Source organism: Varanus komodoensis, unplaced genomic scaffold (assembly GCF_004798865.1).
Source record: "Varanus komodoensis strain SLA01 unplaced genomic scaffold, ASM479886v1 scaffold3, whole genome shotgun sequence".
Classification (NCBI taxonomy): Eukaryota; Metazoa; Chordata; class Lepidosauria; order Squamata; family Varanidae; genus Varanus; species Varanus komodoensis.
In genome coordinates, this window is record NW_025335761.1 from 62,992,955 (window position 1) to 63,014,892 (window position 21,938).

Consider the following 21,938-nt stretch of genomic DNA (forward strand, 5'->3'; position numbering starts at 1 on the left):
GTCCTCCACCATCCCCCAGAGCCCCCTAAGCTCACACTGACTCCATCCAGCCCCCTCATCCTCTGCCACCCCCTTCTTCCTTTGCCATCAATTGTTCCCAGCATCAGGCTCTTCTCCAGGGAGTCCTTCCTTCTCATTAGGTGGCCAAAGTATTTGAGTTTCATCTTCAGTGTCTGGCCTTCTAAAGAGCAGTCAGGGTTGACCTCCTCTAGGACTGACCTCCAGGCCTTCCTGTCCTCCACCATCCCCCAGAGCCCCCTAAGCTCACACTGACTCCCATCTGGCCACCTCATTCTCTGCTGCCCCCTTCTCCTTTTGCCATCCATTGTTCCCAGCATCAGGCTCTTCTCCAGGGAGTCCTGCCTTCTCATTAGGTGGCCAAAGGAGTTGAGTTTCATCTTCAGCATCTGGCCTTCCAAAGAGCAGAGTTTAGTCGGCTTTAAAAGATGAAGGAACCTGGTTGACAGCACTCCCACTTCTCATCTAAGCAGTGACTACCTGGCAAAAAAGCTGGTGGGAGGGATGAGTAAGAGGGTCCTGGGCTCACCTCCATTCAGAGAACCCCACCAGCTCCAAGGCTAGTCAGCAGCTGCTCCTCTTTCCTTGGCCACCATTTTCACCCGATGAGGAGAGTTAAAATAATGGCCATGTCTCAAGCCATTTTCCTAGTTCCATGCCAAATGGAACTGCTGATCCAAGCAAGCAATAGCTGTATGACAGAACTAGGGCGAGGATTATCTGAAATTCATTAAAGCTTGTAATACCAGCGCTTGTTAACAGCACGGAACTCTTAGCATCTCCCCTCTAGCCCAAAAGAGCCCCAAAAGCTCTGTTCACAAGTTCAGAGTGATACCCCTAGAATAGCCATGAGTTATTTAAGGGTTGTATAATCCTCCAACATGCCAATGCTTCTTGGGTGTGGATGACTCAATAAACTGCAGTCCACTGGGAATTCTAAAAGTCTTCCAGCACTACTGGAGCACCTAATAGAACAGATGTGAGCAGAAGGCGCAAGACACCATCAAATTGCACTTAGCGTATCTACATGGGGCAAGCCATTTTGTTTTTCAGTAAAGGTTACTACCATATCTACCAGCGTATGAGACAACCCTTGAAACCAGAAATAGGAGGCCAAAATCAGGGGGGCAGGGTTCATCTTATATGCCAGGTGAAAATTTTCAGTGTATTGCATTCATTGCTTTTTTTTTTAAAGGATAGATAATGAAAAATACATTTACAAGCTTGTTTTTGTTAATAATTGCTTTTTTAAAATCTTACTGGTATCAGCGGAACTCATCCTACATTGCACCACTGTCCACACAAACCTCCTCTCTCTCACCTGGCTTTCCGTTTGAGACGCTGGTACTGGCCATCCCTGGCCAACCCCAGCCAGCCAGCCAGCCAGCCCCCTTGCGGGCCACCGTTGGCCTCCAAATAGGAGAGGGAATGTGATTCTTAGCTAGAATATAGTAATAGTTCTATATAGTATATAGAATATAATAACGGCTTGGGTCCTGGTTACCTGAAGGAGCACTTACATCCATATATGCCCGGCCGCCCCTTGAGATCTGCGGGAGAGGCCCTTCTCCAGGAACCCTCCGTGAAGGAAATTAGGAGGGTAGGTACTCGGAGGAGGGCTTTCTCTGCGGTGGCGGCCCATCTGTGGAATGCGCTCCCCAGAGAGGTCCGCCTGGCGCCATCGTTGTTTTTCGGCGCCAGGCGAAGACCTTTTTATTTAAACGTCATTTTAATTCTTAACAATATTTGCTTATTTATCTGGCCAGGGGGACTTCTTTTACATTGTTATTTATTTTATATTGTTAATTTTATATTGTTATTTTTGTATTTTATTGTGTTGTAAGCCGCCCCGAGGCTTTGGCAAGGGGCGGCATAGAAATGTTTAAATAAATAAATAAATAAATAAATGTGACTTAGCGAGAGTCTAGAAGCTTCAGTCTGATAAATATCCATCTATACCAGCATAGAAGAGCCTGTTGAAACCAAAACAGAGAAGCAAAAATTGGGGGTCGTCTTATATGCCCAGCATATGACAAACACTGTACCAGAAGAACAGCCCAAATATTGACCTCGTCTTATATGTGAGTTGCCTTATACGCTGGTATATACTGCAATACTAAACAACCAGGGTTAGTCTGCAGTGGAGGAAAATATGGGTCTGTGAGGGAGACAGGGCAATAGGTAACTGAATTAATCCCACATACTGCTCATTCACAAGATTATTTCATTTGTTTCCTGCTTTTTAAATATGAGGGTCCACAGTACCATTAAGCACATCATGTTTTCTCTGTACCCCTAAGAGCTATTCCCCTTTCTTTGTTTCTATGAAAAAGTGTAGCATGTAAGCTATGCTAAGCTGAATTGGTGTCACTTGCTAAAATACCGATACACAATCCAGAACATAACTTGACCACACATGCTCTGAAAACACATTTGAGGGCTACTGCATCCAAACTAGTTCTGCACAAGTTCATGTGACCCACTATGTCAAATCTGGCTCTTCAATGAGGTGGCCAATCAGCTGCTTGGCTATCTACCTGTTGTTGCAACATCAAAGCAAATAACAAGAACAAGGAATTGATCAAACCTGGTGGGCTGCCATAAACAGGTAGAGAGCAATACACCCAGTCCCCCAGTTATGAACATTTGAGTTAAGAACAACCCCTACTTATGAACGAGCAAACCAGGAAGACTTGCTTCATCCTTGAGCAGCAAGCGAGGAGTAAGCAGGAGTCCATGGGCACTGGACAGAGAGGAGGAAGGAGGGAAAAAGCAGTGAGCGGCTAAGACAGGACTACATGGCCATGGCAAAATGAGTAGTTTTTCATGCACATGAAAAACTAGGGTATCCAAGTCAGTGTGATTCAGATCATGTGGAATTAATGTTGCCTTCTGTAACTTTGTACTATATTTGGTTTGTAACCATGCCTCCAAAGTGCAAATCCAATGCAAGTGCAGGTGACGCACTGAAGGAAAGATAAAAAGTCACAATAGAAACCATGGTGGACATAATAAAGTGATCAGAGAAAGGTGAGATAGCATTAATCAGTGGGAAAGCAACAGGCTCTCTCTTGCTCTCTCATATCTGTAGTTACTTTATTATTACTGTAATATCATTATTACAATGATATTACAGCAATGATGTTTAAGTTTTTTTTAGTGTGCATGGAACAGCTTTATACGCTTTTTATATATGTGATCTGACTTACACGCAAATTCGACTTACATGCAAATTCAAAGGATGTTCGCAGGAACGGCACTCATTCTTAAGCTGGGACCTGGTGTATTGCAACTGGGGGTACACAAGTGGTCCCAAAATTATAGCTCAACGGCAAAATACAGATAAGAACTCCAGTCTACTCTAGGATAACCTTGTGCCCAGCATGCAGATGCTGGGGGAGGTGGGGGGAGAGGCAAATTCCATATTAGCCATAATTAGGAAAGAAACTGAAAAGTAAAACTGCCATGATCATACTAAATTTTGGGGTGACTACATTTAGAATATTGTGGAGTTCTAGCCACCGCACCGAAAAAGGATATTGCATGGTTGGAAAAAGTGCAGGTAAGGGCTGGAGCTGCTCCTCTATGAAGAATGGTTACAACATCTGGATAGTTTAGCTTTAAAAAAAAGAATAAGGGGACACATAATAGTGATGGATAAAATTAAGCCTGTGCAGAAAAGACAGGAAGGCAGACAATTTCTCCTTCTCCCGTACGACTAGAACCCAGGGTAATCCCACGAAGCTGGCTGATAGAAGAATCAGATGAAAGGATAAAAGGATGAACAGATGAAAGGAACTCTTCATGAAGCAGAGTTAAATTGTGGGATTCACTACTGCCAGAAGTAGTGGTGGCCACAAATTTGGATAAGACTTTGGCCCAAAGTCGCCCATTGTGCTCCATGGCCGAGTGGGAACTAGAACCCAGATCGCCTAAGTCCCAATCCCACTCTCTTAACCACAATACCACACTGGCTCTCAACCATCTTCCTTGGGGTGGAATGAACAGAAAAACAACTGGTCCTGATGTTAACATTTTATTGCTATGTTTGGCTTAATGAGTAACTTCCTGGTTTGATAGAACTAAGTTTGCCAGTTGGATGTAACTGGTTGTTCCCAAAGTAACTGTCAAAACAAGATATGAAAAATATCTAGTTTCTAGCATCTACATATATAGAGATACGCTCTGCAAAGAGATGCATTGCCCTCATATTGGAAGTTATTTTATGGTGGTATTTGTGGAAAATATATGTAGCAGACACAATAACATCAGATGAGTACAGAAAAGTAAGAATATTAACCACTTGCAGGCATGTAAAATAAAACTTCCATAGGCTGCCTTTGTCCTGCTTCACTGGTCTCAGGCCCACCGAGTAAAAAATTTCTTAGAGGAGGAGGAAGCGGCGAAAATTACCCAGCAGGGCACTGGGCACTGAGTAGCCCTGGAATTGAAAGTTTCCTCTCAAACAGGATGTATAACCTACCATTCTGCTAAGGTTCCTGTAAAATTCTCTTCCATAAGAAGGGTACACCTAACTAATCTAATCCCTACAGGACCAATACTACGTATGTATGTATGTATGTACGTATGTAATCCATCCACCCATTCATATGCTGCTCAATCACCAAATCTCTCTGAGCAGTTAACAAAAGTTAAACACACACACACACACACACATTTTAAAAAAAAACCATAATTGCAACTGCTTAATTCAGCAAAGAAGCATAGCAGCCATACAGAAAAACATGAAGATGCACAGAAACAAAGTTTAAAAGTTTGTTTGCTAAAATGCTGGTGGGAAACGTCTTCACCTGGCACTGAAAACATTGCAAAGTAGGCGCCAAGCATACCTCTGAGGAGCTCACTCCAAAACTGTGGTGCCACAGCCAAAAAGGCCCCCCTTCTGGCCGGCAGCCCCCTCATCTCCTTTGGAAGGGGCTCCAGGAAAAGGACCCCCAAAGATGTCTTTAGGGTCTAGGTAGGTACGTGTGAGACACAGTGTTCCTTCACATTACCTGGCCCCAAGCCATTTGGGGCTTTGAGTGTTAGTCCTGGCGCTTTGAATTGGGCTCAGACTGCAGCCGGCAGCCGGTGCAGCTGGAAGAGGACGGGCGTCGTGTGTTCTCGTGACTCAGTCCCCATTAACAGTCTGGCTGCCCTGTTCTGGATCAGCTGAAGTCCCTGGACTGCTTTCAAGGGCAGCCCCACATACAGCACATTCCCGCGATCCAGTCGAGGGGCTCCCAGAGCACGGATGACTGTAGTTAAGCCCTCTCTGTCCAGCTAGGGTCATAGCTGGTCTATCAGCTTCACTTGTGCCTCAATGGACAACTCTGGATCCAGGTGCTCGCCCAAACTATGCACCTTGTCCTTCAAACCCCATCCAGAACAGTCTCAGTTTGTTGGCCCTCATCCAATCCATCACTGTGCCCAGACGCTGATTCAGAGCAGCTGCTGCCTCACCCGGGTTTGATGAAAAGGAGGGGTACATCTGAGTGTCCTAAACATATTGGTGACACCTCAGCCCATACCTCTGGATAACCTTCCCCAGTAGCTTCAGTTAGATGCTAAACAGCATAGAGAGTAAATTAAAAACAGACATTTTTAAATTCAATTTAAAATGTAAGTGATAAATTTAGAGTCTTTTAGGAGGCAATCCTGTGGCCTCTGGGCCTTGTCTGAGAAGCCAAAGGATTTTCACATTCCCACGCCGAGGCTGGCAATTGTGCTATGACCTCAGACTGCTGGAGTTCCAACCTCTCCCTCGGAGCCAGCCCAGAAAGAGGCACACCAGGAAAGGGGAGGGTGCATGGGAGGAGGCTGGAGTGGCAGGATGTGGGGGATCCTGGAATAGGGATGTGCGAGGAATCTGTCTGGGGATGGGAATCCATTTGATCCTTGGGTGCTATTTCGCAGACTCCAGTCCGCTCTGCAGGAACCCAGGGCCCAATGAGTGTGCCCAGGGAGTGTGCCCAGCGTCGTCAGAGCGTAGGGAAGAGGACTGGCCACTGGGAACGGCAGCTGGCACGCCTGCTCGCTGCACCCCGCTTTTGCATCCTGGTGGGGAAGGCTGCTGGCCATGCGACTGGGATTCCATGAGCATTCCTGGGCTTCCTCTCGACTTGGCTCAAGACTGGACAGAGCACAAGAGGAAGTCCGTGGATTCTGAAGGGAGGGATTCCCATTGCTCTCTGCAGCACTGCACTGTTAAAGAGCCGTCATGTCAGGCCGGAAGCCCACTTCATTATGCCCAGTGGAGGCAGAAGGAAGCGCACAGAGATCGACAAGGACTGTGTTCTACTGGGAAGAGCCAGGATTACCCAGAGACCACAGTCCTCAAGCCAGGCGATACGTTCGGTTTCGAAAAGACCCGCCTCTGGGACCAGCCGAAAGGCATTCTAGGTGACTTGGTGGCCTCCGCTTCCATCTTGTTCAGCATGACACGGCCCAGTCAAAGCATCCGACTCCTTTGTTCCATATTAAAGAGGGGAAAAGGCTAAACAAACGATCCAAAGCCAATTCCAAATATATATATTTAAACTCAAAACACATCCAAAGGGAGGTCAATTTGGTGTGTGCCAAGAAGACCCAGGAAAGGCGTGCATGTGAGAGAGAACCTAATTCAAATGATAGGATGGATCCAGAAAACCCTTTCCCAAAATGGAAGGATTTCCCCCCTCATTCATGGAAGGGGTCATGATCCACAGAGGAGAAATGGTGACCCCCACAAATGCTCCCATGCTGCTCTACATGCTCCCCAACCCTCTGGAGCAGATTCCGAGGGGCGGCGGGGGGAGACAAAATTGAGGAAAATCACACACACTTTTCCTCTGCTTGTACTGATCTTTGTGTGAGTGGCAACACAACCCATGCCACGACAAAATAATTCCAATGGACTTTAATAATTAATAGCTACCAAGAACACCTAGTACTAAATGATACGTGAAGCTAAAAATAGTTCTGATCTGCTGGGAACATTAAAAAGAATATACAAACCCTCAATTAAAGAGATTGAGTGCTGGCCAAAGGGTTATGCAAATTTCCCTGGCTGCTAAGTGTTAAGGAGCACAGAAGCACGAACGAAATCCCTCCACAGAAAAAACAGCAAAAAAAGAAGATAATGTGTCGCCCATATTCTCAGAAATGAACAGAATGCATTTTCATAAAAGGTGGATTTTGCTGAGAATATTATACTTCAGCGTTCACAGGCAATAAAAGTTAAACAAATGCATTTATGTATTAAAGAAAAACATTAGGTAAGACAGCCACCTAAAGCAACCTTGGCAGATTGGACCAAAGGGGTGCCTGGTCTAGCACCCCGTTCCCTGCAACAACCAAATTCCACGGGTCCTGCAGGCCCACAGAGCAGGGACAGTCCGTGCCCCACCTGCTGCTCCTCTTCAGCAAGCTCAGTACTACCAGACTTGATGGCTTCGCCCAGCACCTGCCCAGCACTGACTGAGAAACACGGCTAAGCCCCATCCTCCATGGGGACCATCACCTGTCACCTTCCATGTGGAAAGGAAACCGTGAGTCATCGGCCACATTGTCTTTCAAAGTTCATGCACAGCTTCACTTAGGTATGATGTTGGCAAAGATCTTGTGAGTCACCTTCACACAACTGTGAAGAACCTTGCAGCAAGCCGACTGAAAGCGCACCCGTGCGAAGGCTCTTCCTCCCTCGACCCTCAGCACAGGAGCCCTTCCAAGAGAGGGAAAGCAGGGCTGGTCCACCTACTCTACTGGAATGCTGTTTGCTTTTTTCCTCTCCATTTCCTCTCCCATTTCTCTCTGTGATATGTCTTTTTATATTGTTGGTCCGTGGGTGCGGACTGCCTCATTTGACTGATTCCATAAAAGTCATTCCAGACTCCTTTTTGAGTGAGGAGCAGGATAACAATACTACGAACGAACAAACAAACAAGCAAAGAACAAAACCACTCTTGGACTCAAGGCATCACATATTCCAAGGTTGGCTCTCTGGTCAAAGAAAATGGAAAACAGAGGCTCCTCATTTACTTATCCCTGAACATGTCAGTGATCTCAAAGTTCTCGTCTATGAACGCTGAAGTTCCCAAGACTATAAAGAAACACCAAGAGCTGTGAATGAAATTAAATGACCAAAAAGTATTGCAGCTTAGTTATTTCAGGACAAGAGCTGTGAGAAAACTCTTCAAAACTCGCATTGTTCAAAAAGGCCCTTCTTTTTTGACCTAAAAGTACATTACATGAGCAAGTGGTGGGCAATTCTTCTTTGCAGAGGTAGCTTGCAAAAGGGGGATTCGCCATCAAGAGGTTTGTGAACTTTTAGGCACAAAAAACAAATAAATGTGTATTTGTATTATTCATATTTTCTTCTCAGAGACTAGAAAGTATACTTAATCCCAAGACCATATCATATATACGACAGATACTGCAGATGTGTTGCATTTTGATTGCCTCTTTAAGAATAATAGTGTTTTCTTGCTGTATGCGAAGATTTATTCAAGCGCTCGGGTGGGAGGGAAAGCATGAGGCTGGAGGCATCATATTTTACCACCAGACTCTGAGAAACCGCACCTTCCTCTGGGAAGTGAACAGAAATCTCTGTTCCATCTATCGAAAGCTGGTGCAACAGCAATGAAAAAACTTTCTATCTGTTCAGTATCTGGGTGATTCTGTTCAGATTTTCACAAGCAATCCGCACGGACAGACAACCATTTCCCCCATTTATGGCCTCTTGCAGCGCCTAACCTGAAGAACGTGTAAAGGAAATTGGATGGTTCTGACTCATGCAGTAAGCCAAGGAAAGCCTTCCACTCCGACAGATCTTCAGTCCCACCTTCTGGGGGAACACAACCACCATGCTGCTCCTCTCTGCTGGTCCTAGAGGAAGTCATGCTCTGCTGAAGGATGAGAAATTAGGTGGGCCAGGAAATGCCCTATCAAGAGAGCTGGAAGCCGAAGGTTTGAGTGATTGTTAGCCCTTCGGGAACAAGTGGCTACAACAGCCACTTGTAGAATTCTGATAATGCAGAGATTAGAAGCCACATTCTTACTATAGAAAGAATCATAATATATTTTAAAAATTCTTAATGGTTGCTGAGTTATTTTTAATAGAAGGCAAAAAGGACTCTTCCTTCCTTCCCTCCTTCCCTCCTTCCCTCCTTCCCTTCCTTCCAAAATGTTATATATTGTAAAGGTCTTTGGTGATGTATAATCAAGTTTATCATGACCACACAGAGATGCGGTAGAGAGCAGCTGGGTCATAATTAGCTGCAGTCTGTGTGTTTTGCCTAAATGATGCTTTCACTTCAGGTCTGTACTGAAGCTGGGGTAACACACTGGGGCTGTGTTTGCATGGCTCAAGCAATTCAGCAAGACCCCTGGGCAAGACCGTGCCATGAGTTCTGTTCTCACCTGGGACTTTGGATTTGAACACAAGGTACCGAAAGGATGTTCTGAAAGAAGAGAATACAAGCGACCCTGACACAGTGTGCAGAGCACATTCTGGCACGGCTGCCTGGGGCTGAGCATTTTGGCAGGCAGTCAGCTACCGCTGCGTCCACACAGGGCACGCTTACATAAACCCGCAACAAAGACCCATCCAAGATGAGGCAGGGCCTGCGAGGCGACAACCTGCAGGGACCAGTCCAGGACCCACAGCATGAACTTCGGGCCACACGTCAAGGGGCAGCGTTCTCTTTGTTGTTCAGATTTCCTCTTTGAAGCACTGCTCGCGCCTCAAGCTTCTGCAACGGCACTGCTCAGATCGTCGCGCTAGGTTAGGCACGGCCTCTCACAGCTCTCCTGGCCTTTTGCACAACTCCACCGTCACGGGAAAGGGTGCGCTTCCCAATTCTTCCTGCTACGACAAGAGACCTGCTGATTTACAACTCCACAACTGTCCAAGAGGTTGCTTTTCAATTGAGAACACGGCTGGATTTTTCATCAGCTGCAGTCCTACACGGACTTATGGGGAGTATGGCCCATGGAACTCACTGGGACTTGCTTCGGAATATGGGACTGCTCATGCTTAGAGGATGTCTGCCTATGGAAGCGCTTATCCAAAGCCCATCGATGCCACATATGGGGGCACGTGGCCCCTCCCTATACAGCCTGTGGGGCTGCTGGCTGCCCCACTCATTTATTCCCATCATCCAGGCCAAGGCAGAGGTAGGGAACAGGCTGGTGACCATTTCTTTTCTGTACGTAAGTCGACAGAAGAAAACGGCCATCTAAACCAGGAGCATTGTGGGGGAGCCTCAAAACTCCCCTGAAATTCTCACAGAAATTCTAATGTGAAGATGATGGCCTCTTTATTTTGTAAAATTAGAATTAGAAGCATGTACACAGAAGTCATTCAAAATTAAGAAAGGGGAGGGGGAGGGGAGGGGAAGAAGAGAAGAGAAGAGAAGAGCAGAGCAGAGCAGAGCAGAGCAGAGCAGAGCAGAGCAGAGCAGAGCAGAGCGGACAGACAGGAATTCATTAATTAAGAATTTTCTAAGGATAATCTTTGACCCTTATGCTTATGAAACACTGCAAAACAGCCTACAATATCTAATGCAAGCATAAAACAAAAATAGATACTGCATATAAAAGTGCCATGCATGGGTGTCCTGCTTTGTACACATTAGCCAGGAAAAAAACAGACCACTGTATTTAGAAGGAATTCGATCAAAAGTTGGAAGAGCCAGCAAGAGAACGGTGACCTGCACCCGTATTGGAGGCAGGGATGACAGCTTTCGTTTAGCTCCCTTCTCAGTAATTCTGGTGCAGAGACTCGGCTCAGGACCACTTGTGGGGGAGGCGTCAGGCAGAAATGGTGGCTTCCTCGGGGCAACTAACAGTGAGGAAACACCAATCAGGATTTGGATCGTGGTGGGAAAGTTTTCGCTCCTTCTGCTGACCCCAGTGCTCTCTTCCGTGATCCCAAAACCCAGGAAGGAGAAGTTTATATCCCCCACATTGAGATGTGGGGGGCAAAGAGTATTATATGGCATCTGACCCCGAAGACTGCCCAGCCGTGACTGACTAAATGTCTCCCCGTCCTGGCATGACGCAACAGCCCCGACCCATCGAGGCCTCTGAGCACTCACACATGCTGCCGCTAAACCCACATCCAGCCATCATGGGGAGTCGCCGCCACTGCAATCAGCATGAACTTGCCTGAGCTGATTTTAAAGCCAGTGGCCATTCTAAAAATTCAAAAAGTCACTGATGCGCTGAGAAAAGAAGTATTTCCTTCTGGACGACAGCAGATTCGGGGCAACTTATTTCACTGGAGTGGCCCCCAAGTTGCAAATGGCAGAGGAAGACAAACGCCTTTCCTTCCATGTTCTCCACATCTTGCATGATGTAATAAATCCCTGATATTCCCTTCATAGTCTTCGCTTGAGCCTTTCCTTTCCTCCTAAGCAAGGTGCTCCAGTTCCCTGGTCAAGGAACAGATGGTGGGCCCGCTCCCAAGCTCACAGAGGCACCTGGCCACGCAGGGCCGTGAAGAGATTGCTTGCCCAGATGGACACTGGCCTGACCCAGCAAAGCGAAGCAGAGCGGCTGAACTGATGTCAGCTGCAGTAAGCTCACACCCCACAGCTTTTTCAGCAGCAAACTGCAGTGCGAGAAGGCAAGGCCAACCCCACAGGCCCCCTCCAGAAGGAAAGGATACTGAGCAGAAGGTCTGCAACATCCGCAGCTGCCCATGAATGCGGCACAAACAAAGCAGCCCTCTGTCGGGTGAACATGTTTTAATAAATAAATAATAAATAAATTCTAACCCCGAAAGCTCGTGCAGGTCTGCACCCAGGCCTCCAGAGCATGGGAGAAAGAGGCCGTTCCAAACTGGCTGGGGCCCATTTCTAGCATCGGCTTCTGGGGCTCACGGAAGCTGCCGCACTTGCTTCATCTGATGTTTTTAAAATCCTCATGACCTCAGCAGCAGCGTTACACCAACTTCCCCTCCAAGCTATCTGGTTCTAATCAGTCAAAACCTTCCCCAGCAAGGAGTTGTTTGATGTCATTGCTGAAGATTAGGGATTTCAGGAAGCAACGAACAGAGAGAAGCAAGGAACAGAACAAAACACAGCACTCACCAGATGGGAAGGCAAAATGCAGGGTGTGGAAACAACGCCGGGAAGGAAAGGTAGATGACAAGGAAGCCGGGTATCTCTCTAGCTCAGCAGTTTTCCATTTTCTGCTGGAGGACCCTGGGGTTGCTCAGAAGCCTATCAGATGATCTTCAAGAAGGTCACTCGCAACCTTAGACGACTTGTACCATGTTGAAAGCCCCACACGGCTCAGGATCCCAATACGTCAAAGCCCAGCTCTCTGAAACAGGCGACCCATCCGGGATGTCAGCTTCCGAGGCCCATCCTTGTGTGCCCCTCCAACAGGAGCTTGGAGGGTAGCAGTCCAGAAACGGGTCGCTGCTACGACAGACCCACATTCATGGCACACGCTCTCCAAGCAAGCTCATCTGGCCCCGACAATGTCCTTATTTTTCTTTTTTTGGCAACAGGCAAAGCCGTGCTTATTTTCCTGGGCACCTGGACAGTAATTATGGTCCAAAAGTCAAGGATTCTTTTGTGATGTCCATTCTAGGATGCTGGAGAGCAGGAGGGATTTTTTGTGTACTGTAGATAAAGATTTTCTGTATTGTACTGTTTTTAGATTATCCTTTATGGGCTTTATTTGTAGTTATTCATTTATTTGCACTGCACTGCTAACATTTTGATTTTACTTATTTATTTATTTAGGAGACTTCTATGCCGCCCCATTCGCCGAAGCCTCGGGGCGGCCTACATCCATAAACAAACATCCTTAAAATAATATAAATTAACAGCATAAATTAAGTATAAATTATTTTAGTGTTTTCCTGTTATACTGCATATGGATTTCTGCTTTTATGGTGGGAAGCAACATAATAATTAATGGGGGACAAGCTACCGATCTTTAGCTGCCACATGGTCTTAAGGAGCATCTGGAATGTTTTGAGGGGTCATTCAGGCAAGGATGCGCTTTCTGACTGCATGCCAGGGAACGTAGCCCAGAACGGCCTGCAAACTGTTGGGCTTCCTGTGGAACCACGGTGGACGAACTTCCCTACAGATACCTTGTGAAAGTCCTCTGGAGTTTTTACCAGAAGCCTGGGGTGCAGAAGATACACACTTCCTATTAAAACCTTCTGAGCCCAGGAATTCATTTGAGTCCCATAATGGAACTCTTTGCATATATTCAACCCCTATTTTTTCTTCATTTGAACAGGGTTTTTCAGCTGGTGGTGGGAGCCACTACTGAAAAATCGGGAGCCAGAAATCTTTGCTAGTCTTCTGCAAATCACCCAAAGATTAATTAGGGGATCCTGACCTACATTCTGCCTCCTTCCAGCCTAGACCAGCTGCTTATGCCAATGCTCCGTATGACACAATGTGGAACAGACAGGCCGGGCTTTCTGCCGGAAGTGGCTGGGGCTGGAAAAGCTGGGAGGAGCCTGGCACCAGTATCCCGCCCACTTTGGGATTGCAGGAATATCCCTCAGGACACCGTCGAAGCCCCACCCCTCCCTTTGCGACTGCAGTCTTGAACAAACTTCGCCAACACAGCACCCTCCAAGTGTGGTGGACGACAATGCCGAGCACAGCCGTTGGCAACAGCGGCTTGGGGTGAGCACTGCAGCTGAACACACCGGGAAGGCGCCACGCTGGGGAAAGTGTGCCTTAAACATGGTTCCTCCAATGCACAGACACACCACAGGGTCTCTCCATTCTAAAATGCCATCTCCTTCCTCAAACAGCCCGAAAACCTAAGTATGAGAGGTGCAGTGTGGCGTGGTGGTTAAGAGCACAGGACTGGGACTCAGGCGATCCGGGTTCGAGTCCCCGCTCAGCCTTGGAGCCGACTGGGTGACTTTGGGCCAGTCACAGACTCTCAGCCCAACCTACCTCACAGGGTGGTTGTTGTGGGGATAAGATGGAGGAGGAGAATGATGTAAGCCGCCTTGAGCCCTTGTAGGAAAAGGCAGGATATAAATCCAAAAATAAATAAATAAATAAATAAATAAATAAGGGGAGCTGTTATTCTCCCAGAGACCAATTAGCCATCCAGACAAAATGATTTCCAAAATCTCCAGTTTTAGACCACTCCTGAAGTGCTAAACAAGTCTGCAGTACCAAACATGCAAATTAAACTGTATGTAGACAAGAAGTAGGCAAGCGTGATCCAAGACATTTTGGTAGTCTGTAAGAAGATCCCAGAAAGGGAGCCAGCGGTGAAATGGCCGGGGGTTCTTGGGAGAGACTGCAAGGAGACTGAGTGCCAGGAATCTGCTGCTCCTGCTCCATCACCCAGTCCTGAGGAAGTTTCCTCCCCGGGTTTACAAGAAAAGGCACTGTAATCTGAAGGAGATAAGGTCAGTGGGCAATGGATGAGAGAAAAGGATAATCAAGCCGAAGGCAGAGCGCCACCCAGCTTTGGGTGGTTTTCCCAAAAGGGGAGGGAGGTACAGGCATTTTTACGCTGGCGACAATATTCCCCCTATCTGCTCTTTTTGAAAATAAAGCTGCACGCACAACTCAGCCCAATTCCAGCTCCACGAGGCCTGCTCATTGTGCAGCTTCCAGAGTCCACCAGACAGCAGCAAGCACAGGGCATGTTTAAGTTACTGCAACCTTTGAACCGGCAAACTGCTCACCGGGGGGCATAATGTGGGATTTTGGGGGGAAAACAAATACCAAGATCTACTGTTGTCAAGGAAAGAACAGGTCTATTGAGTAGCGAACAGTGCCCCTGCGGTTTTCACACCTATGTTCCAGACCTCTTTGGCAAGGAGCCAGTTTCAAAGCCTTGTGTGCGCAGACTCCAAATGATTCAAAATATCTGTTGGAAAAACCACTTGAACATAACTCCCGAAGTTGTAAACAGGCCTAGTTTGTGCGCAGAGAAATTGCCCTTGTTGGAAGGCACTTTGAAAAACAGGTACTTGCTAACAAAGACCCGTTTTTCTATATTGAAAATGTAGGTGCATTTTCATGCAATGCTATTCTTGAATTAGAAACCTGAGAACACATTCAGTCATGTCCCCTCCCCGGCCCCCCCACCTATTATATTCTCTGCTTTAATCACTTCCTATTTAGCTGACACAAATGTGCTCTATATGCTGGCTGCCCTTGCAGAAACTTCAACTCTAACAAAATGCAGCAGCCCAACGGCATTCTGGAATGTACTTTGTAAACCATCTGAACGGCGTAGCAGTTACAGGGCAGGATTCTGGCCTCCAGTCGGCCACGGAGCGCACTGGGCGAATGCAGACCCAGTCACCGGCCCTCGGACGAATGTACCTCACAGGGCTGTCATGAGGATGAAAGAGGAAGACAGACTATTTAGGCCGTCTAGGATTCTTTACAGCAAAGGTGGGACGCAAATATAATAAGAGATAACTAAATATAACTCAGGCCTTTCGCCAAGTACACTGGGTACTCGCCGGAAATGCAGGTGCATCATTAAGCAGTAAAAATGACAGAAAACCAGCAGACAACTCCGAATCATGCTTCATAAAAAAACACAGGGATGGTACCAACCCTGTAGAAGCCCTTAGGGGATGCTTGTTCTCTTCTCCCTGCGTCACACCCCCATATATCTCCAGATGCATTCCAGGGGCTCCCCCAGTTGTGCAGAGCAGTTGGGGGGACGGGACTGCAAGGTAAAATCTATTTTACCAGTGGGTCTCTCCTACAGGCAGACTGCACAGAATCCACGTAACATAAAATTTAACAAGGGCCTCTGTGCAGAGGCTGCTGCATAATTATCGCCCTGCCACCAAGGTCCCTCTTCGGCTTGGTACCTAGAGATGAAATTGCAATGGGAACTCTAACAGCTCTGCAGGACTGCCCAGGAGCAGGTGCTCTGGACTGATCCTGGAAACAGACAGCAAAGCTGTGGTCTGGAAAGCAAAAGGTGCGAGATTCCTCCTCCTCTCACACACCCCTCCTATCAGGACAAATGCACCCTTGCTTCAACTCCAACTCTCTCCCCATGGACCAGTGACCCTCCCACCTGAATGCAGCTCTTTTAAGGTCTGACTGCCATGGTACAAGCATTCAAGGGCCCATCCAGTAAGTACAAGTCAACTGCTGGATTTTCTTTACCAGATCTGAGCCACTTTTTCAGCCATAGGGTCCTGCAAAAGAACTTTCCCAAACCAGTGCAGAAAGCGTTGTGTGCCACCCAGAAGGACCAACAAAAAAATGAGACCACAACGGCCGTCTTGACGAAGGACTGAAGACCAGTTTATACACAATCAAAAGAACCTAGTAGTCAGACTTCTCCCAGACTTTACTACTTGGGCCGAAAGGGTACGCTTTCATGGTTATGGAAAGTTTATCACAGAAAAACATTTTCAAGTCAGCCTTTCAAATATATTTATTTCTACGCCATGGGTTAAAATGCTTCAGCCAAAATGCATTTTCCCATACCCACACCTGCAGGCATTTGGTGGTCCAGAGGCAAAGCTGACTCATCCAAAAGAAATGAGGATTACAACTTCAGTTTAACAGAATTTGCACACTGTAAATCTTGCCCTTTGGTCAACGTGTGTGTTTTAACGAGGCCTTTCAATTCTGGGCTTTCTTCCGGATTCTGGTAAAGCACTGTGCCAGCAAGATATGATGTTGGTCAAAAACCTTAGTCTATAAATGCCTGAGGACAAATTATATTGAGCAGTGGTTACAGCAAGCTCTAACAGCAGCGGCCTATGAAAAGGTGGTTCCAATCGTTTCAAAAGTGCAAGAAGGAACACCGAGATGAAACAATGCCTACCATTCAGAGAAATATTAGATACAGGATAGGATCAGCCTCATAAGGGATCCTGTTTGATTTCTTTTGCAGAGCAACTAAGAAATGGAATGTTTGCAAGTAAGAAATGAAACTTTGGCCTTATTTCTAACTACTTTCTAGAATACTTAGAATCAGGCAAGACCAGGAACTAGGACAGGTATAAGGGTGTGGTGTTGATTGTTTAATGCCTGCTTGCCAGCCACAGTTTTATTCCTGCTGCCATGGTGTTTAGTGCAAACCCAACAAACATGACTGATAAACAACAGCATACAGCAGCAGACAGAATCTGGATGCAATACCAGCACAACCACTGAATGAGGTTCTTTCACTGCACTGCTGTTTGAAGAGCTCAACAGGATACACCCTCCTTTCTCAGCACTCAATATCCCAAACACACCCAGTCCCTGAAGCCAGAGATTAGCTATATATTAAAGAGGAAATGCACATCAGAAAACCTGCCAGTTATGATTTCAAGGGCCAAATTCAATGCTGGTAGAAGTCCAGAGGGTAAGTGACGTTTGCATTAGAAACAAGTACATTTAATGGGGGAGGAAAGAATAAAGTGCAGCACTACATTTGGGAAACTATACTCACACTTCTCAAAGGTAGGTAATGTGGTGCATATATGCATCAGCACACCGAGTGCCCTCTGCCTCCCTCTTGAAAAGAAAAAAATAAATGCATTTTCTTCGCAGCAGGAAGGATTGCTATGAAATAAGCTTCTGCTGCAAACTTAATGGGTTCAAAGGAGCTGTTTAGGGTGTTGGAACTCAGACTCCACCTATGACTTATATTTAGCCTTTCGGACAGGTTAATTGTCCTTCACCTTGCCTAGGCAGCTCTTTCGTAGTAGTGCCCAGGATAATTTATCAAAAGGACAAATATACTCCTGGTCCAAAAATCTTACCTACCACAACACACACACACACACACACACAGGAGGGAGGGAGGGAGGGAGGGAGAGAGAACGAACTACTGCTGCTTATTATCCACTAGTTTAAGACTCTGGTCATAGATTACATAAAATATTCCACTCCCAGGTACATAATCTCTGGGACCAACACCTAGGATTAGCATCTGAAGAGGGGTTTCATTATCATTATAATGTGAGTAGTTATCAAATGCTCAAAAAGTACCTGTGTAGTTTCCACCTCTGAAGCCAAGCAGGTCTGGGCCTGACCAGCACAGGAGACTGCTAGAGAGAAGTAACAGCTGTGTGCAGTTTGCTTCTCTTGATTTTGCAGTGCCTGGCTGCATATTACATTAATCCAGAAGCAGCCATGCTTAAGCCAGAAGAAGGAAGCAGGTGGCCCTGGCTGCCGTTCTCTCAGCTTTTCTTATGTCTCATTTAGCAGCTATCTGTCCTTAAAAGTGACACAGAGACAATGGGAAAGGCAAGCTGCTTCGCTGTGAGTTTGCCTACAGTCCTCATCTCTCCGGGCTCTTCTGCTCATCTTCAGAACCCTCCACAGTCAGAACCTGGCTTAAGCATGGCAACAGGTCACGAAACTCTGAAGCAGCAAAAGCATTGCCCATCTTCCCAAAGAGATAAGCCACACTCTGCTGCCCCTTCCAAATAAATAAAATAAAATAAAATAAAATAAAATAAAATCCACAGCCATTCAGCATCCTGGAAACATAATCAATCTTGGGGGATGTGCGGGAGGTTAGGCTGGAAACACACTCCAGACCATTCTTGATGTCTTCAGCCACATGCAACCCTGGCCCTTCACCTGCACAGCCTTGGTCCCACTTTCCCACTTGTTTTAACACAGCGACCATTACATCCATCTTCCAGATGGGAACACTAAGGCTTAGGAAATAATCTTCCACAAGTGGCCCAGGACCCCCACCTTCCAGAGTATCACAGCAAGCTCCAAGACAAGCCCAGACGCTCTGCGCTGAATATTCATGCTTTCAACCAACCTTCCAACAGATACAGCTACATAATGGTGCAGGGAAGCTACTGCATCTGCTCTCCGGCTGGAGACCCAGAATTCTGCTTCCTTCCTAGCCTGTACAGAAACCATGCAGTTTGGTCAAACAGGTGGGAAAGAGTTCTACTTTTCCCCTATCGGGGTGCATCAGAGGAAATGAAATCATTAACGCATCACAAGGATCCCCGATTGCTGGGCAGGAAGCAAAGGCTTGTTTAGCAAACAGGTATATCCCAGGCTAAGTGAAAATAGGCTGGTGGGATGGGGTACTTTGCCAAGCAGGAACAATCCCTCTTACAGAAGATGCAACACTCCAGTCACGCTGTATTGGCTAGGTAAGAGGGATTTCTTGAGAAAGAAGGAGCCTGAAAACACATCGCCCAAAGCAACCTAGCAACTCTGGGTCATGTTCTTCCATTTGTTAATGAAAGATTCAGACTAGCAACCTAATAACATCGTCTGCACCACAGCTCAAAAAAGCCTTAATACTGAAGCCAGCACCACTAGCAACTACCGCCTTTATTTTTTCCTCCAAGTACAAATATATTTAGCCTATATTTAGCCATGCAATTAGTACGAATGTGACATAAATACTTTGCAGAAAATACACGTTAATGAGACGCTGACATGGTGAATATTTTAAACGTGATGCCATTTTACTCCTGCACACACTGTTCCAAGCGAATTGCCGAGCATTATCAGGGAATTCAGAAGCATCTTTGCGCATCTGAAAGCATCCTGTCAAATCCAGTTTCACAATAGCCTCTTTATATGGCTGCCACCAAGCACCACATCAGAGAAAAGGACAAGAATAAAATTGATAATACACGCACAAAAACAGAGATGAGGAGACTCTCGGCATTTCAGAAAATGTCTGCTGCATTTTAATAGACTATATTCACACAAAAACCTCCTTCGTGTAGGAAACACGAATATCCCAAAGATATTGTACCACTAGTCCACATTGGCACAGAATTCATCCCAACATTAGGCAACACTAGATGCACCATTCTGCACTGTGGGAACACAAGCTGCAGAATTTGTTTACACATTCAGCAGAATTAACAGTGAAAGCTTTCCTAGGTTGTAGCACTTGAGGCTGCAGGGTGAATGTTTCTCCACGGCCTGGCCTTCTTCCCAGACATTGATTGTAAGAGCTTTTGGCACTACTGTTGCACAATCCTTTTAAGTGTGAATGGAGGTCGCACTTTCGTCTCATCTCATTTGGAGAGAATGCTTAGGATACCGTTCGGGAAGGCATGTCATCCCACCTCTCTTCACTACCAGGGCAGCCATACACCATCCCCTGCTATGGAATTCCCAAGGTGGTTTTTCAATACCACCTTATTTTACCTGGAAATTGTAGCAGGGCTGCAAAAAGAAGAGAGGAAAGGCACCCATCCAGCTGTCAAATTTGAAATATGTAGGATATGCAGCCTCACTCCAGTGCTGGAGTGAAAAGCAACATCGATGGATTACTTCTGCTGCCAACCCCCAGTTTCAAGGTGCAGGAAACAGAGAAAGTGTTGGTAAATTTTGTGAATTTTGCCCCTTTTTCCCCCATTTTCCCCCATGGAGCAACAACTACAGCCATGCGGAAGCCTTTATGAAAAAAGAAGCAAATAAGTAAATAGCTTGTTGGAATGCTAGTTAATTGATTATTTTCCCCAGGAGTCCAGCCAACAACAATGGCGACATGATAGATATATTTTACGGCTTGAAATTATCCCAACAGAAGCAGAATTGCAGCGATATCCAGTGCCAGTCCAACTTAAAATAGACCCTTTGAAATGAGTGGGGCTTACATTAGGCTAATACCAGTTACAATCAACAGAACAAATTTCATTATCATTCCTATCCACTGAATAGAGACAACATAATAAATGATTAGTTTTGAATAAAGCTAATATTCCTACAGCATTAGCAAAAACAAACCAACCCCAAACCTTTTATTATTGTCTCTTGATTCTACTGAATGTGTAAGTTGATCCTAACAGAAGTAAATGCCACAGATTTTGCGTCCACTGAATTGCATATGCTACTACAAGATACAACTGGATCAAAGAGGAGAGGCATCTTTTTATCATGGACTTTTTGTACCTTCAAACCAAACAAGATGCCCAAATATACCTTAAAAACAGCTGCGGAGGGGGGAGGAAAAATTGAGGATCTCAACACACAAGAAGTTTACTGAGGGCACAGAGTCCACTTGCAAACCATTAGTTTGGAATGAAGTATATGACACTTCACATATTTCATTTCACCCTGAAAGGGAAAGAAAAGAAACACATACACAGACATGCAACATTCCCTGTATACCAATGCAGGAAAAGCGAGGTTGTTCTAAAGGTAAAGGCTGCCCTAGATCCTTGCAAGGTTTGCAAATATTTGCATGTAAGTCGACACAGAAAAAGCCACATGACATCTACCTATATTTTCATGCTTTTGCTTACAAAGAAATTCATGCAGGGAGTGCAAACAGCGCCTTAGGACATGGTTAGCAACTGCTAACATTTCCCTAACCCCTACAAAAGGAGCTGACATAGAAAACCAGTCAAAGGATCCCAGTCATAGGAAGCCTTTGCAATTCCTGAATGGGGGAGCAGAGGCGATGGAACCTCTGTTCCAGCTGAACCTCACATGCAGGGAGAACTTGACTATGGGAAAACTCCAACCATGAACAGCCAAGAACCTGCATCTAAAGCCTAAATACCAATATAAGAAAAATAATCTGTGCAGAGGGGAAAAGAAGCCCCTAACCCTCAATTCCACTCCAGTCGGAAAAGAAAAAATCTCCCCCTCACCCCACAGGGTCTGCTCTCAAATTCTGCAAGAAACAGGAGAGGTTTCCACTCTATATGCACTTCTCCCCCCAGGAAACGATGCAAAATAAAGAGGCCCCCGATGCTACCCTGACCCCGCAGATCACAACATGCTGGGGCAGAAACGCTCCGCTCCAGCTCTTCCCCCAGTCGCGAAAGCAAGGGCAGCCCCACACCCGCAGCCCCCCGGGAGGAGACCCCGAAATGCGGGGAGACCCCCAGCCCCAGCCGTGGGCTGCAGGGGCGGGGAAGGAATGGAGGGAGCCTCGCCGCGGGGGACCCGGTTCCGCAGCGCCGCGGAGAAGCTCCCGTCCCCGGCCGCCAGGAGAGGGGAGCGCGGCTCCCCTCC

General features: G+C 46.4%; 1 protein-coding gene across 1 annotated transcript in view; it reads right to left on the reverse strand.

Annotated features, from left to right (window-relative positions):
* The window catches only part of FBXO34 (F-box protein 34), a 56,122-nt gene extending 34,459 nt beyond the window's left edge, over positions 1 to 21,663 (reverse strand). The window contains exon 1 of the mRNA XM_044435987.1: positions 20,898 to 21,663. The gene's annotated coding sequence lies outside the window, so the exon portion shown is untranslated. The remainder of the gene's footprint in view (positions 1 to 20,897) is intronic.
* Positions 21,664 to 21,938: the final 275 nt, after the last annotated feature.